The sequence below is a fragment of the Neoarius graeffei genome, chromosome 27, assembly GCF_027579695.1.
Source record: "Neoarius graeffei isolate fNeoGra1 chromosome 27, fNeoGra1.pri, whole genome shotgun sequence".
Classification (NCBI taxonomy): Eukaryota; Metazoa; Chordata; class Actinopteri; order Siluriformes; family Ariidae; genus Neoarius; species Neoarius graeffei.
Window position 1 is genome coordinate 44,564,436 of NC_083595.1, and position 17,466 is coordinate 44,581,901.

General features: G+C 39.5%; 1 protein-coding gene across 1 annotated transcript in view; it reads left to right on the forward strand.

Annotated features, from left to right (window-relative positions):
* Positions 1-17,466, forward strand: part of tppp3 (tubulin polymerization-promoting protein family member 3) — a 48,348-nt gene that overhangs the window by 10,887 nt on the left and 19,995 nt on the right. The gene's annotated exons all lie outside the window — the stretch shown is intronic.

Genomic DNA, 17,466 nt, shown 5'->3' on the forward strand with positions numbered 1-17,466 from the left:
TATCCACTTCCTGTTTTCTGTTTCTTTCACCATGGAACTTATTCTACCCTCAGTCATTTAACACGTGATCATTTGTTTTTTTGCACAACATAGCCGGACGTGAGAAATCAAGAGCTTCTGTCGGATATACTAGTCCCACATGTGGACAAATTCCTGAACGCATTCATTGAGGTGAGCACACATGGTGCAGGCAAAAACATCTGCCCTTCCAAAGTGGTGTCCATGGCAACACACCAATACACTAGTCCAGAAATGTGGAAGCATGGCAGGTTAATGGGAAACAAGTAAGATTTGATGTAAAGCCCCATTCATCTTGGAAGCCTCCATTGAGTTTGTTCTCATGGCCTGAAACTGTCATAACCATTCCGTTCTTCATAACGAGGTAATGATGCAGGACTAAAAAGGAAATTAGCCTTTAGTCCAAAGTCACGGATAGACGAATCTGGCAACTGCTTCCTAAATGAATACAGTGGGGCCACTTCAATTTCAGGGTAATTACCTTCATATTGGAAGAATTACACAGGAATCAGAGATCTCTCGACATGTAATTCTTGTAGTCCTTCCAATTTTACAGTTGTTTTGTAGCCTGGAATCATGTATTGTTTTGTCTCTGTATGAAGTTAATTATTGTCAGGATCAGTTAAGGTGACCATGATACCAAGCAACAAGAAAAAATATACATAGTTATTCTATCCACATTCACTGGATATGAGCAATCGTGCGCTCTGATTGGCTACTCCACTACTAGGCTATCAGCTCGTATACCGTGAGTAGAGAAAAACAAAATGCCGGAGTGTGTTGCTGAACCAGCCGAGGACGGAAAAAAAACCCTCTACTTGAAAATAAAATCCCAAAAAAAGCAACAAAATATGGAGTAAAAGTATTTGATAGTAAAAACGTATCTTTTTTTATTTTTCAAGAATTATTATCGTATTTTTCACAAATTGCTCCTGTCATTTCGCCGGTTTGTTTACATTCTAAGCGGAAATAATTTTGTCATTTTTTATTTATCGAATTTGCAAAAAATAAAAATGATCTGTTTCTCAAAATCCAGCGAATGTGGATAGAATCAAAAAGTTATTCCACTCAATCTCGTCGTACATGGCTTATAGCTGACTCAGCGCTACGCACCTCATCAGCTATCAGCTCATGTACGACTCGATTTGGTGGAATAACCGTTAAATGTACTCATAGCTAAAAGAAGTGTATAGAAATAAACCTGGTGTATTGATATAAAGAAGCAAGAATATACTAGAATTCTGATTTAGCTTCCTCAGTGCAAAATAAATTGTCAAATTAGTCCCAGTTTCCTTAATTTCAAATCTGTTGGAGTCCAGAATCCAAGCTATACATTTTTTTAATTACCTTGTACAAACTGTGTTATGTGTAGAATTATTGGCCCCTTTCATTAACAAGAATGGGTGCACCATCAAACATTAGACAGATCATGGAAACGAAATGGTTAAAATCCCAGTCCATTTCAGTTCCAGCTTGTAACACTACAAAATGCAAAAAAGTTCGAGGGTGATAAATACTTAATAGGACATTTAGTGATCCCCCCCCCCCCCCCCCCCCCCCAGAATAATATAGTCCAAAAGTTTTCTTCGAAGCAATTTATTTTCAATTTTTTTTAATGATTAGTATTTGAAGTTTTCCTTGGAGAGAAGATTAGAGACAGTTATAGAGGATCTTGGACTCCATCATATGCAAATAATTTTTAAATTCTTAGGTTTGCACATGTGCAAATTTACACCATAAGGTTTCAATCAGGTTCAAACCCAGAGACTTAGATGGTTATTGCTAAATAATGATTTTATTCCCTCAAATCACATTGATGTTGACCTTGGATGTGTGTTTTAGGTGATTATTTTGTAGAAAGATCCATCTGTTTAACACTTATTCCACAAAATGGAGTCATACATGAGCTGATAGCCAACAAGGCGCGTAGCACCGAGTCTGAGTGGAATAACTGTTTTATTCTATCCACATTCACTGGATTTTGATAAACAGAACATTTTTATTTTTTGCAAATTTGATAAATAAAAACTTTATACAAAATGTCCGACAAAATAATTTCCGCTTAGACGGATTTCTTAAAAATCTATCGATAGCTGCACGAATTGACTTTAGTGGTGGCGTTTTGGTTTTTTTTGTAGAAAGTGCCGTCATGCTGAGGTATAGAATAACTTTAAACATTAATTTAATTCTTCCTTGGAGATTTCAGTTATGTAATTTTCAAACTTCTTTGAGCTTTTGAACCAGGATAAAAAATTCAACAAATTTTAATGCTTAAAGATGAAGAATGTAAACAAACCAGCGAAATGACAGGAGCAATTTGTGAAAAATGCAATAATACTTGTTGAAAATTAAAAAAAAAAAAGATACGTTCTTGCTATCAAATACTTTCATTCCATATTTTGTTGCTTTTTTTTTTGTTGTATTTTTTAGGGTTTTGTTTTTGAGTAGAGCTTTTGTATCGTCCTCGGTTGGTTCAATAAAACGCTCCGCCATTTTGTTTTTCTCTACTCACTGTATATGAGCTGATAGCCTAGTAGTAGAGTAGCCAATCAGAATGTGCGATTGCTCATATCCAGTGAATGTGGATAGAATAAGACTAAATATTAAATATATGGCAGAGGCAGTAAGGTTTTAGGCTAAAATATTAGTGAATGGTAATAATAGTTTCTTTTCAAGGATTTAGTTAGTCTGCATTCATCCTAATATTAGATATGTGAATATTTCATCACATGTATTTTTAAGATTTGTTTTAATGAGAACTACTCTTACTGTTAAAAGAACGGTATTTCGTTTCTCCAGTTGTATGCGTAAAAAACTATTGATGCAATCATTTTTCTTACAGGGTGCTGATAATTTTGAAGTTGACTTTCACACATATTTGATTACATATTTAATCAAGATGAACGTTAAATGTTTCTAAGACGAGCCCAAACTTGTCCAGACTATCTTTGGGTGGCATTGAGGCTTCACACTGACTCAATGTTCCACCCTTAAAAACAGCCATCAGTCTCCGCTGGTGAGTGTTGAGTGTTCCACCTGTTTTGCGCTGAATGGCATGCCTTAAAATGTCTTCATAGCACTAGGTCATAGGGTTTATCTCTCGTCTGACAGGTGCTATACTGTTATTTACGTGCATTCTAGATTCTTCATCGGTGTTGGAGCTCAAAACGGACGCAGGTCTGACGACAGACATCCTTCACTCTCGCATATTAAAGCACAAATATATCCTCAGGAACAGGTGATTGCATATCAGATTGCCTTTTATGGATAAACATTGCTGTGAATATTTCTCTATTTATACAAGTTATTAACGCGACTCAAATGCATTTCCTGACTTTTCAGAAACCGAGCCAACATCAATAACCCTTGTTTCCTCTACATGATTACATTAGCTTCACTCCCAATTACAGACATTTGGCATTGAGCTGACGGATCGAGTTCTCAGGCCAAGCTGTAAAATCAGTTATAGACACCTGTCCTTATAAAGTACCATTCAATCCAGGTGGTTATGTCTGAAAATATCAACGTCTCAACTTCCCCAAACCCATTTGGGTTATTTTGCTAATACAAAGCTGTTTTAGTGCTTCACAAGGATTTAGGTTATGTTGCACATTCTGTGTCTGTCTCACACGCCCTCTTCCCTTCGGTTGCTGTTTATAGGGGTGTATTGTGTTGTTGAGACAGATAGTTTATTCTGGCAGTGTCCATCTCACCCATCTCACATGGTCACCCATCGTAGCCATGGCAGCGAAACATGACGACATCATAACAGTGTCAGTCAGTGTCGCTGCTGGAGTGAGGAACGTGCCGACATTGAAAGGGAGTTTAAGGACCTGTGGAGTCGCTCTGTTACTGGCACGAGGTGAAGCCTGAGCCGGGGATTATGGCAACTCAGAGGATCAGCGTCGGCTGAAGACAGACGTCGACTCATTTTGTGTGATTTATGACACACAATGGTGGCTCTGCCTGGGGTTTGTTGACGGATGTTTATTTCCAGAGTTAATAAGGGTTTCTGTGCACCTCTCGGAGACCCTGACTTATAGACTAATACAGCGTCTTATTTCAGCAATTAATTCTTGTGAGATCATTTGGATTTGAATGGACTTATGCTGCTTGCCAAGAGCAGGCATCTGCCAATTTTATATTGAGGCTATGTACTATAGAGTCTGTTTTGGTTTCTGGTTTTACTTAAAAATTTTCCTGAAATTTTCTCAGTTCTGAATTCATTCCCACCTTCTCCTCAGCCGTAAATTAATACTACACTCTTTACACTTTCTGGCTCCTATTCTAGATCATTGAAGGATTCCTAGTAGGAAAAACTGAAAGCCATAATTTTTTTTTCCCAAGAAGGTATGTCCGAGGTCTAGTTTCTTCTTATTCCAAGTTAGTAGCCTTGTTAAAACACTTGTTACAGTTACAAGGCTTTTTTTCCCCACTCTATCAGTCAACTTACCATCAGGTTTGTTGTGCCAGTGGGAAGTCAAGGTTGTAGCATAAATCATAAATGTGGCCACACACCAGATTTGTCATTTTGATGTGAGTTTATTAGATTAAAAAAATATAGAAAAAGAAGTTTGCTGCTGGAGCAGTAGCATCACCATGCTAAAATAATAAATAAAATATCCTCCCCGTTCAAAACAAAAATGAAAAAAAAAATAGTGTGTCTATTTGTGTAGTGTACACTCCCTGTCTAACCAAAAAAAGACAAAAAGGCATGCTCCAGACAGCTATAAAGGGCAAAATTAGCTTTCTGATGTCGGACATCTATTATTATTCTATCCACATTCACTGGATATGAGCAATCGCGCACTCTGATTGGCTACTCTACTACTAGGATATCAGCTCATATACTGTGAGTAGAGAAAAACAAAATGGCGGTGCATGTTGCTGAACCAACTGAGGACGAAATAAAAACTACTCAAAAGCAAAACCCCCCAAAATACAATATATATATAATATATATATACTACCGTTCAAAAGTTTGGGGTCACCCAGACAATTTTGTGTTTTCCATGAAAAGTCACACTTTTATTTCCCACCATAAGTTGTAAAATGAATAGAAAATATAGTCAAGACATTTTTCTGGCCATTTTGAGCATTTAATCGACCCCACAAATGTGATGCTCCAGAAACTCAATCTGCTCAAAGGAAGGTCAGTTTTATAGCTTCTCTAAAGAGCTAAACTGTTTTCAGCTGTGCTAACATGATTGTACAAGGGTTTTCTAATCATCCATTAGCCTTCTGAGGCAATGAGCAAACACATTGTACCATTAGAACACTGGAGTGAGAGTTGCTGGAAATGGGCCTCTATACACCTATGGAGATATTGCACCAAAAACCAGACATTTGCAGTTAGAATAGTCATTTACCACATTAGCAATGTATAGAGTGGATTTCTGATTAGTTTAAAGTGATCTTCATTGAAAAGAACAGTGCTTTTCTTTCAAAAATAGGGAAATTTCAAAGTGACCCCAAACTTTTGAACAGTAGTGTGTGTATATATATATATATATGGAATGAAAATATTTGACGATAAAAACGCATCTTTTTTTATTTTTCAAGAATTATTATTAGTATTATCGCATTTTTCACAAATTCCTACTGTCATTTCGCCGGTTTGTTCACGTTCTAAGCGGAAATGATTTTGTCAGACGTTTTGTATAAAGTTCTTATTTATCGAATGCGCAAAAAATAAAAATGCTCTGTTTCTCAAAATCCAGTGAATGTGGATAGAAGGACTCGATTTCCTGGAATAACTGTTAATTATATGCGGGCCCACTGTGCATATCACCCCCAAGGGGATACATTCATTCACGACCCATGAGATGTAATTGTAAATGGCTAAAATGCATCATCAAAATCACAGTATTTTATATTGCAGTTCACTGATTGCCCCGCTGTGACCACAGAGCTTGCTCTCTCTCGAAATATATAAGCTGATAAAATGTTAATATATGTCAAGGACAGGCAAGCATGTGGCTTTTATACATACAGTACACTAAGCTTGCATAAAGCTGCTGGATACAAAGTTCAAGTTCATATAGAGTTGAAAATTAAGAGCAGAAAAGCTAGATTAACCCTGTATTACAGCATTAAGCTCAAAGACTAGCATAGGGCTAAGAATTAACAAAGAAAAAAATGAGTATAGAGCTGGAATATACAAAGGGGTGTTGGCTGTTAACTGGGACTGATGTAATGTATGAAAATGTGTTTCGACAGTCTCCCTTTCATATTCCACTAATGCAGCCATGTCACTGCCAATCTGCCAGTCCCCATGTTGGATGAGGTTCTCTCCGAAACGAATAGTGGAGGGAGAGGGAGAGACACGCACAAAGCCAAAATACATCCAGGGATGTAACACGACCACCCTCAAGTAGCATTTGGAATGGTACAATGGAGAAAATTGATCCTAGAAACATGGAGATATCAACAATACAATACAAGGAGTTTATACAGGACTTCTAAGCATATGTTTTACCATTTAAGCAGCCCTGACCCTGACCGTATCTTGAACCGGTTGATTTGTATTAAATGTCAAACAGGGAAAGGAAATCTCACACACACATGCTAGTACGGTGTTTGATTTTGGAGGAATATGTCTCAACCAGATCTCTGTGCTTATCAATGTCTCTGTCTGTTTACATCCATGTTGCCATAGAAACCTCCTCCATCTGCCTTTCCTCAAACAGGCTTGGTCAGCAGAAGTTGTCCCCGTAGCAACGGGGGGAAAAACAAAAAGGCTGAAATCATACACGGCAATTTTGTGATGCCATTTTGTGACCCTTTGGCCTGCAGCCCACCCTCTATCCCACTATTCATCAAAATATAGCAGTGTTATGGACACAAGCTCCTGCCCCAGGGCAACAGTAGGAGGGAATGGGGAGTGATTTTCCACTGACCCGCTTCCGCCTCAGCTCTGGTGGCCTTCTCTCTCTCTCTCTCTCTCTCTCTCTCAGACACACACACTCATACTGTCCCTCACACGTGCACATGAACTATCCTGGTGGCTCAAGCTGGACTTTTGGACAGGAGGGAAGTAGAAACCTACTCAAACACATTCAGCTACAGGTTTCAGCATCTAGAACTAACATCTGTTTCCTGTTAGCCACCGACTCCTAACGTCCCCCACATCTTTAAATGAGCTAACGTGTGTCCATAAATATTACCACAAGGTCAAGAGAAAGCAGGAGGAAGAAAGCAAAACAGATTAAATGCAAGCAAAAGGATGTTCACCATGAGATCGATTCATCAATCATGACAATTATGATCACCCACTTCCTCACTCAGACATGATCTATGTAGCAGCACATCTGCACAAAACCTCACACACACACACTGAGAATTTATAGCAGCAGCAGAGGCTCTGAAGCAGGAAAAAATATTCAACACTGCACAAAAAAAAAAAACTTAGCAAGTGAAGAGAAGAATAAAGGAAAAATCATGTAATGTATCTGCATATTTTCTAATTTGGGCTTTTTCTTTTGGCAGATACTTTTTCCAAGAGATAATGCTGACATAATAATCTAATAAAGAGAAATATTTGTTAAATTTGGCTATATTTAAGATAGTTTTACTCAGGAAGTTATTTTTCCATAAAGTTTACTAGAGATGTTCCTTATAAGACAAATAATTCTCTCTCTCTCTCTCTCTCTCTCTCTCTCTCTCTCTCTCTGTGTGTGTGTGAAGACTAAAAAAGCTAAATGAACTAAAAAAAAGATACATTTAACGTGCAGCATCAAAATGCTTTAGTAACCAGTTTCACTGATGTTATTTCATCATCACAAGTAATAATATATAAAATAGCCTCAATGAAGCTGTAGCTCAAACCGGCCACTGTTGTTGTGAGTTTGAAATCCGATCAATCCTGTAGGAGAAGTAGTGATTTTTGTGAAATTGCATATGACCCCTGTGTAGCTGCATCCATGGTAGGTGGCACCACCTGGTGAACAATTCTTGTTGGAATATGTCTTTAGAGTCTTCTGGGTGAGTTTCAGTGAAAACATCCAAGCAGTGTACGAGCAGTATTGTTTGGTGTGACGAGTCACCCCAAAATTTTCAAACGCCCATAAAATGTTAAAGGAATAGAAAATGTAAAGTAAATACATGCTTTGGTTAGTAGCTTGTAATATTGAGAGCCCGGAAGAAAAGTTTCAGGCATGTTTGACCATTTATAAGAAAGTTATGAGCGTTTTTGTATCGCTACTCTAATGCTACCAGGAGGCTGCCATGTTGCCTGTTGGAAGGGCGATGCATGATGTCATTTGGGCGCAAGGCTGAGTGTATACTTCAGTAATGAAGGGGCAAAGCAAAAGGTCTACTAAGGTGACAATGTCGATTTTTTTTCACTATACATCTGAAATAGTGTATTAATGAGCTGCAACCCTGACTTATGGACAAATTTGAACTCTTTACCTGTAATACGAGGATAAAACTATGTGTTACACTACTCATTAGCATGCTTAGCATGTTCTCGACTCATTCATGAAAAACTTCATTAAGATGTCCCCGGGCTAGCCTACCGTAATTACCATAGTAGCAGTCTAACCCCTGCGGCAACGCAGAAAGAGAGTAAACTGTCTTGACAACTTTTATACATACCAACCTGGGAACATTCCATACGAGTTTGATCAAATCTGATCACTCCTGTAGGAGGAGTAGCAATTTTCATGAAACTGCACGTGACCCCTCTGTAGCCTTATCAATGGTAGGTGGCGCCACCTGGTAAACAACTCTTGTTTTTGTCTTTAGAGTCTTCTGGATGAGTTTCAGTGAAAATGTCCCAGCAGTTTATGAAGAGTAGCGTTTAATATGACAAGTCACGCAAAATTTTCAGACGCTCATAAAATCGTAAATATGATGGATAGCGCCACCGTCTTGACAACTTTTATGCACACCCACCTGGGGAACAGTGTATGTAAGTTTGATCGAAATCTGATCAATCCTGTTGGACGAGTAGTGATTATTGTAAATTGTGGATGGAGGACGTGTGATCGCATAAGCTTATGCAGACTGGCCTATAGCCAGATGAGCTAAAAATGGTCAGTTGATGTATGTTATAAATATACAGTCTGAACTTTTTTGCCCACCCTTCACCTTTTCAAAGAAGTTTTCTTGGTGTGTTTTGGTTAATTGTTTTTGTAGACTGTAAAAAAGGAGCACTCAGTTATATACAGTACTGTGCAAAAGTCTTGGGCACATGTAAAGAAATGCTGTTGACCAAAATTGACTGGAAAAATAATGAAATGAAATGTTTCAACATTAAAAAAAATACTATAAACAGTAATCAGTAAGCCATAATAAAGGAAACAAAGTCAGTATTTGGTGTGAGACGACCCTTTGCTTTAAAAAAAAAAGTCTCAAGTATAGTGAGTGTGGTTTTATGCGGAAATGAGCTGTAGGTTTTACTGAGCATCTTACAGAACCAGCCACAGTTCTTCTGGGCACTTTGACTGTCACGCTCACTTCTTCATTTTGCACCAAAACCCAGCAGCCTTCATTACGTTTTCTTTTTTAATCTGAAAAGTGCTGGCGGCACGGTGGCGTAGTGGTTAGTGCTGTCGCCTCACAGCAAGAAGGTCCTGGGTTCGAGCCCCGTGGCCGGCGAGGGCCTTTCTGTGCGGAGTTTGCATGTTCTCCCCGTGTCCGCGTGGGTTTCCTCCGGGTGCTCCGGTTTCCCCCACAGTCCAAAGACATGCAGGTTAGGTTAACTGGTGACTCTAAATTGACCGTAGGTGTGAAGGTGAGTGTGAATGGTTGTCTGTGTCTATGTGTCAGCCCTGTGATGACCTGGCGACTTGTCCAGGGTGTACCCCGCCTTTCGCCCGTAGTCAGCTGGGATAGGCTCCAGCTTGCCTGTGACCCTGTAGAACAGGATAAAGCAGCTACAGATAATGAGATGAGATGAGAAAAGTGCTCTGGTATGTAATATGCTGCTCAGATACAAACTTTTTTTTTCTGTAACATTTAATTTTCTGCTGGAAAACAAACATTTGGACTCTAAAATGTTTTTGCTCTGACTCGATAATGTAGAAGTCATAGAATAGAAATCTAGAACAAAGTTTGTATGAAAAAATACAGGGCACCTAAGACTTTTGCACAGTACTGTATACAAGAGCAAGTCAGATAAAGAGCTTAATGGTTTTTCTTTCTTTCTTTTTTATTGCAATAAGGTATTAAAAACTATCAGGTTTATGATAGCAGTAGTATTTTTTTTTTTTTTCATTTTGCAGCTACAAATTTAATTTTGTGTCTCTAATTTAGGTCACATTTTTTATAGCATTCATTTGACTCATCTTTGTACATACAGCATAGCTCACATGTTTATCTTAATTACATTACATTACTGGCATTTAGTAGACGCTCTTATCCAGAGTGACCTACAACATACCCAGAGCAGCCTGGGGAGCATTTGGGGATTAGATGCCTTGCTCAAGGGCACTTCAGCCATTCCTGCTGGTCCAGGGAATCGAACTGGTGACATTTTGGTCCCAAGGCTACTTCTCTAACCATTAGGCCATGGCTTCCTTTATCTACATATTTGTGTAGTGACCTGGATAAACCAACAGAAAAGGATTCGTTGAACATTAGATCACAAGTTTGAATACTTGCATGTTATGCATGTCTGAGTCTAGAGAGCAAAGTTGGCTATGTATTGTGGGTAGGATGGACGATAGTGTCTCTCTCACTCACTCTCCTGTCAATCAGTGACAGGGTGCCTGTGAGAATTTTCCTTGTCCTTTCTGTATAGTATTATCTTAAAAAGACTTTCCTGAACTGAAAACTGTTTTGCTAGAATGGTTTAGGACTACAATTACCATAACAAGATAAATCTGGTTAGCTCATCTGCGATGGAGTAAGCGAGGCGAAGTATTGTAATCCATGCAGTTTGTTTGTGTGTGTGTGTCTGTTAACAATCTAGCGTCTAGACGGTTGCACCAATTGACTTCAAATTTTCAGGGTAGGTGAGCAATGGTCCATAGATTACCTGATTAAGTTTTGGGTGTAATCGGGTCAAGGTGAAGGTCACTGGAAAGGTCAACCTTTCGATCAAAATAACATATTTTCCATTATAACTCAAAAACGGTTGCCGATAGATGTTTACTCATCTCATCTCATTATCTGTAGCCGCTTTATCCTGTTCTGCAGGGTCGCAGGCAAGCTGGAGCCTATCCCAGCTGACTACGGGCGAAAGGCGGGGTACACCCTGGACAAGTCGCCAGGTCATCACAGGGCTGACACATAGACACAGACAACCATTCACACTCACATTCACACCTACGGTCAGTTTAGAGTCACCAGTTAACCTAACCTGCATGTCTTTGGACTGTGGGGGAAACCGGAGCACCCGGAGGAAACCCACGCGGACATGGGGAGAACATGCAAACTCCGCACAGAAAGGCCCTCGCCGGCCACGGGGTTCGAACCCGGACCTTCTTGCTGTGAGGCGACAGCGTTAACCACTACACCACCGTGCCGCCCTAGATGTTTACTATTATGAGCATATACCGTATGAACTCCCATATGGCCTTTCATTTGGCACCATGATCTTTGACCTTGAGTGACCCTGAAAGGTCAAACTCAAGGTCATGGATTTTCAGAGGGCTGTAACTTGAAAATGGTTGATGTTAGACAGATGCCATTATCAACTTATAGGAAGTACCATATGGGTTTTCATTTGGCACCATCTTTGACCTTGAGTGACCTTGAAAAGTCACACTAAAGGTCATGGGTTTTCAAAGGGCTATAACCTTAAAATGGTTCGTGATCGTCAGATGTTTACCATGATCAACATATAAGTCATCCCATGTGGGCTTTCAGTTGCCGCCATGACCTTTGACCTTGAATTACTTTGAAATAGGTCATGGATTTTCATTGGACTATAACCTGACCGCTGATGATTGAGAAATATTACCATTGTCAACATATAGGTATAAAATAAGTGCTGCTGAGTGAGGTTTGTTTTGTCTGGCAACACTTGTTTATCTAGTTTTTCTTGAGGTTTCTTCCTCATGTCGGCTCTGAGGTGTACCTTGCCATCACTGCCTCTGGCTTGCTTGTTAGGAATAAATTTATAAATTCATATATGTAGAATTTATATATTTCTATAAAGCTGCTTTGTGACAGTGTCCATTGTTAAAAATGCAGTACAAATAAAACTGCACTGAACTGAATTAATTCTCTTTTACAAGTATCTTTCTAAGTAAAGTTGTAGTCGTTTAAACTCTAGTTACCTCAAAAAGTAAAAAAAAAAAAAAAGGACTGAATTTGAAATGCCATCATCATCATCTCCCTTGTCCAGCACTGTTGCCAAGTTGGGGTCCATGTGGACCCTATTGATCCACATGTCATTTTAATTGGAGCATAGTTTTATGCCGGATGCCCTTCCTGCCACAACCCTCCCATTTCTGAGTTTCAGACACAACCATTCACACCTATGGGCGATTTAGAGTTGCCAATTAACCTCACTGCATGTCTTTGGACTCTGGGGGAAACCAGAGCATCTGGAGAAAACCTACATAGACATGGGGAGAACATGCAAACTCCACACAGAAAGGCCCCCATCAGCCATGAGGTTTGAACCCAGAACCTTCTTGTTGTGAGGCAACAATACTAAACACTGCATCACCATGCCGCCCTGAATTTGAAATACCATTGAAAAATGTAATTTCTGTCACATAGTATCAAAGTAATAATAAACATTTCCATGTTTTGGTAAAATATATTTTAAGTTTCTTAAATTTGATGTGTCCGAGTATGTTACAGGGAGAATTTTTTTTCCCCATAACTTTTTGGGGTATTTTTGGCTTTTACCCATAATTCAGCCACAGTGTCTCTTTCTCTGACACACACACACACACACACACACACACACACACACACACACAAAAGTCCAATCTATTAAATAAGCTTAAACAAAAAATAACAGGAAGTAGCTATTGTGCTGGTTGAGTCTTGGTCTTACTCATGAATAAAGAACGTACAGCTGGAAAAGTCACTCCATTCACTCTGCTTGAATCTTAGTTATGTTACCGCTCCACTCTGATTATAGATTGTCATATTGCTAAAGGTTATTCATGAAATTAACTCGCAAGAATGAAAGACAGACAAAAGAAAATGACATAGTAATATATATATATACGGTATATAATATAATGCATCACACACCCTGCTTTTTATTTTAGGGAAGGTCAGAAGTGCACAGACATTTTTAACCGACTTCTGAAGAATAGACTGCACCAAATCCTTGTTAATCGCGATATGCCTCTGAGCAAGCGTTCAATCACTTTGACATGTTTTTCAAATGCCAGGCACAAGGGCAAAGACGACGTTTCACTTCTACTTCCTTCAAAGCATCTCGCTGGGCTGTGGCTGATAGTATAACAAAGTGTCACCATGGCAACATAAACACACTTTCTAAACATGTCAGTCATTCAGAGGTCATTCCAGATCACAGCATCAGAGCAGCTCTACATATTCACTGTTCACAATGCAGTAGAGTGGAACAAGGAAACAGTATGAAGCCATAACTATTAGTCAGCCTGCCAAGACCCTAAAAAAAACCTTTTGATGGCATTTTTTGTTAAAAGTTGGCAACCATGCCAGAAGTTATCAGCATGGACTAAGGTTTCAGAATCACCCGGTTGCCAACATGGAACTTGACCTTTAAGGTGTAATATAGAGGTCAAAAGGTCAACCGAGGTCAAATATCAGTTTGTTTTTTTATTTTGTGATGTGCTTTCATAAAATACAAATTGTTTGCCATAGATATTGGATAATTAGTACCTGGGGGATAGGAAGTTCAAATATATTGATGAATTATATGGATTAATATGTATATTTAGAATTTATATGGCCATTATTATTGTGGTATGAATAACACAAAACGTTTTCTACAGTGACTGAATAACAAGACTGTATGTCAACAGATTGTTTCTTTGTTTCAAGGCAAGAATTCAAATTCAAATGTGATTACAGACTGAATATTTCTGTAGTATTTTCAATTTTATGTATTTGTAGTAGTTGTGTAGCGTTGCACTTATTGTTGCTGTTATTACAAAAATGTTGTCTCATCCTTATCATGTTCCATCCCTGCAGTGTTTAAACATCCATCTGCATCACAACCACATGCAGGTATACAGGGCTGTCCATTCTTCAGGCAACTGCAGGCATGTGTACAACACTTGGTTCTACAACCACATGTTATCAGTTCTAAGCAACTATGTGGAACTGGAGGCTTCCTTTGCCACACAGCCACCAAGTGTTGGTCTACCACTTTCCAACCACCTGTCTCCTCAGGGCTTTCATTAACATATACCTTGTCAGACTGCAGCCATACCTTTGCCTGATGATTTGCATGTGCAAGATGCAATGCCAGTGCATCACTCGTTGGCGGTAACATGTCAATTGCCTTTTTGCCTTTCTGAAACAAGTCATGTCTAGCCCTGTCAATACCCGAAGATGAGCATGGTGCTTTGTACAGACGACACAAAAACTCCTCCACGTCTCCTTGAGGCCCATCCCGACCAACACCATGTAAAAGTTCTGGGTGTTGCAGATACACAGTCCAACATGACTTTTTCCCATGTCCAGCAAAGGAGGAGACAGTATCACAACCAGTTAGGGCATGGAAACCAAGTATATTTTCCACAATCTGTTGAGGTAGACTCTCATTTATAAGGTGTACTGGGTAGCTCTCATGTTCCTTGAAAGTCCCACTCATCATCCACACCTTGCAGACTTGGTCCCTAGTGAAGTGAAGAAGCAGAAGGAGGACATCAGTATCACGGCTCTTCACAATGATGTTCTCGTAACCAGCATTAATTGCTTCCAGCATATGCAGGATAATACGTGTATCAGCCTCCTCATGGTTTGCCTGTAGACCAGGAATAATTCCACGTGTCGTGGAAAACCCACTGGGGGTGCTTCCACCAACAACAATCTCTTTGTTTGTCTCACTTGTTTTAGTGAGTCTGCCACTAAGGAACATTGCAAGGTCCTCCTTGTTCTCATCAAGTGCAATGAAGTTCTTCCAGACATGGGGAAGTTGAAGATCATCCCTATCTATCACCTATTTACCTTCAAATTTCACCTTAAATTTGAAATATGATTTTGGCAACCACTAGATTCTGGAACCTTAGACTTTATTGATAACTTCTAGCATGTTTGCCAACATTTGAAAAAGAATTCCATGAATATAAGGCCCCCAAAAAAGACTAACCATAAAATGCATTGTTTTTGACCTTTTGACCTTCAAATTTGACCTTAAAGGTCAAGTTCCATGTTGGCAACTGGGTAATTCTGAAACCTTAGTCCATGCTGCTAACTTCTAGCATGGTTGCCAACTTTTAACAAGACTTTGCCATCAAAAGTTTTTTTAAGCACTTTTGCTGCCGTTGGCTGGCCGACTATATACACTTTTTAAATGTTGTTTTAAGAAGAGTAAAAAACCCAACAATAAAGGGTGGAAAACATTGTTGCACACCATGGTAGACCAGGTATCGTCTTGTGCACTCACTTTAGTAGTAAATACTCCACCCTTACAGTCGTATACACTCACCGGCCACTTTAATAGGAACTTGTTCTTGATCCTAAGATTCTTGTTCTTGGCTGCAGGAGTGGAACCCAATGTGGTCTTCTGCTGTTGCATGCTGAGATGCTTTTCTGTTCACCATGGTTGTACAGAGTGATTAGATGAGTTGCTATATCCTTCCTGGCAGCTCGAACCACTTCAAATCTGTCCATTTTCCTCTGACCTCTCTTATCAACAAGGCATTTGTTTCCACCCACAGAACTGTCACTCACTCAGTGGTTTTTCACACCATTCTATCGGTGTAAACTCTAGAGACTGTTGTTTGTGTGTGAGAAACCCCAGGAGATCAGCAGTTTCTGAAATACTCAAACCAGTCCATCTGGCTCAAACCAACACCCATGCCACAGTGAAAGAAAGTCACACTTTGAGATCACAATTTTTCCCATTCTGATGTTTGAGGTGAATGATAACTGAAGCTCTTGATTTGTATCTGCATGATTTGATGCATTGTGCTGCTGTCAAGGGATCGGCTGATGAGAGAACTGCATAAAACAAGGTGGATGGGTGTTCCTAATAAAGTGCCCAGTAAGTGTAGTGTGGTATGTGTTAAAATGACGATGATTTTGAAATAAATTCCCTGTACTGAGAAAAGAACAAAAAAAAAAGGCAAGTTTGCTCATTAAATGGCAGGGCAGTATGTAAGGAATAAAACACTTGGGGCTGTGCTGATAGAGGAAAATAATAAATGATGATGTGGTGTGATGCAGCCCAACACGAAGCAATGATCCTGTTACTGCTCCAATAACAGCATATCTTGAAGTGTTTTATTCCTTTTATACCACAACAATTAAAATTTATTTATTAACAAAATGACACCATACTTTTTAACCATTTATAGTTACATTTAACAGTTATTCCACGAAATCGAGTCATACGTGAGCTGATAGCCGATGAGGCACCTAGCACCGAGTCGGCTATAAGCCATGTACGGTGAGATCATGGGCGCCGCCAGGGGGGGAAAGGTTAGAACAATTCTAGGGGCCCAGCACTGCCATGGGGCCCTTTAAGGGGCTGATAATATGCTTTTGACGATTTTAATAAGACTTTTGAAATAACAACAATGCAATATTCCATCTGGTAAAATGAGCTAATTGAACAAGGTTGTCTATTTCTTGAGTTCTTCAACATATTGTCATTTAACCCTCCCCCTTTTGTGAAATGGTACGGTCCAGTTCTGGTAGAAGCGCGATTGCTGTGTCGCGGTGCAGCAGCCAGCCAGCCAGCCAGCAGTGGAGTGCGTACAGTCTATGATCGCTAAATATGAAGAGTGGCTGTCAAAAACGTAAAGAAAGGCAGCTGAAAGCTGAGAGGGACCGGAGAGGCAGGCAACTGGTCACTCAGTTTTTCCCAAAGAAAGGTAGCTATCGCTCACATGTGTGTTCAAAATATTAGCGAATGGTAAATGAACAGTATGAACGTGGTTGGATTAGCCTATCAAGAGAACACTTTTACAGTTTGTACAGTGACATTTTTTCCATTTTAATAACTGAACGGACTTGTGTGATAAACAAGATGAAATATTACGTTATGCTGGTGCTAATAACTAGTGCTAATAACCAGTTTCATAACTAATGGGGTGCCCTAAATATGCACAGATTCAGCCTCAGGGGGACCTCCGCCCTACCAAACCACTGAACCCCCCTTTGGAGAAGGAGGTAAGCAGCAATACAACCCATAAATGCTTTAGGATTGAAGTTTTTAATGAGCGAGCGCCGTATACAGTTTGCTAGATTAAAGTGTTGCTAATGTAACAGACGTTGCGTTGTGTTGTTCACCAGTCTTTTTATTCTGAAGAAATGAGACACAAATACACTGCTGAGGACGGGCTGCAAACGTCCAGTGGCATTGGCGCTTACATT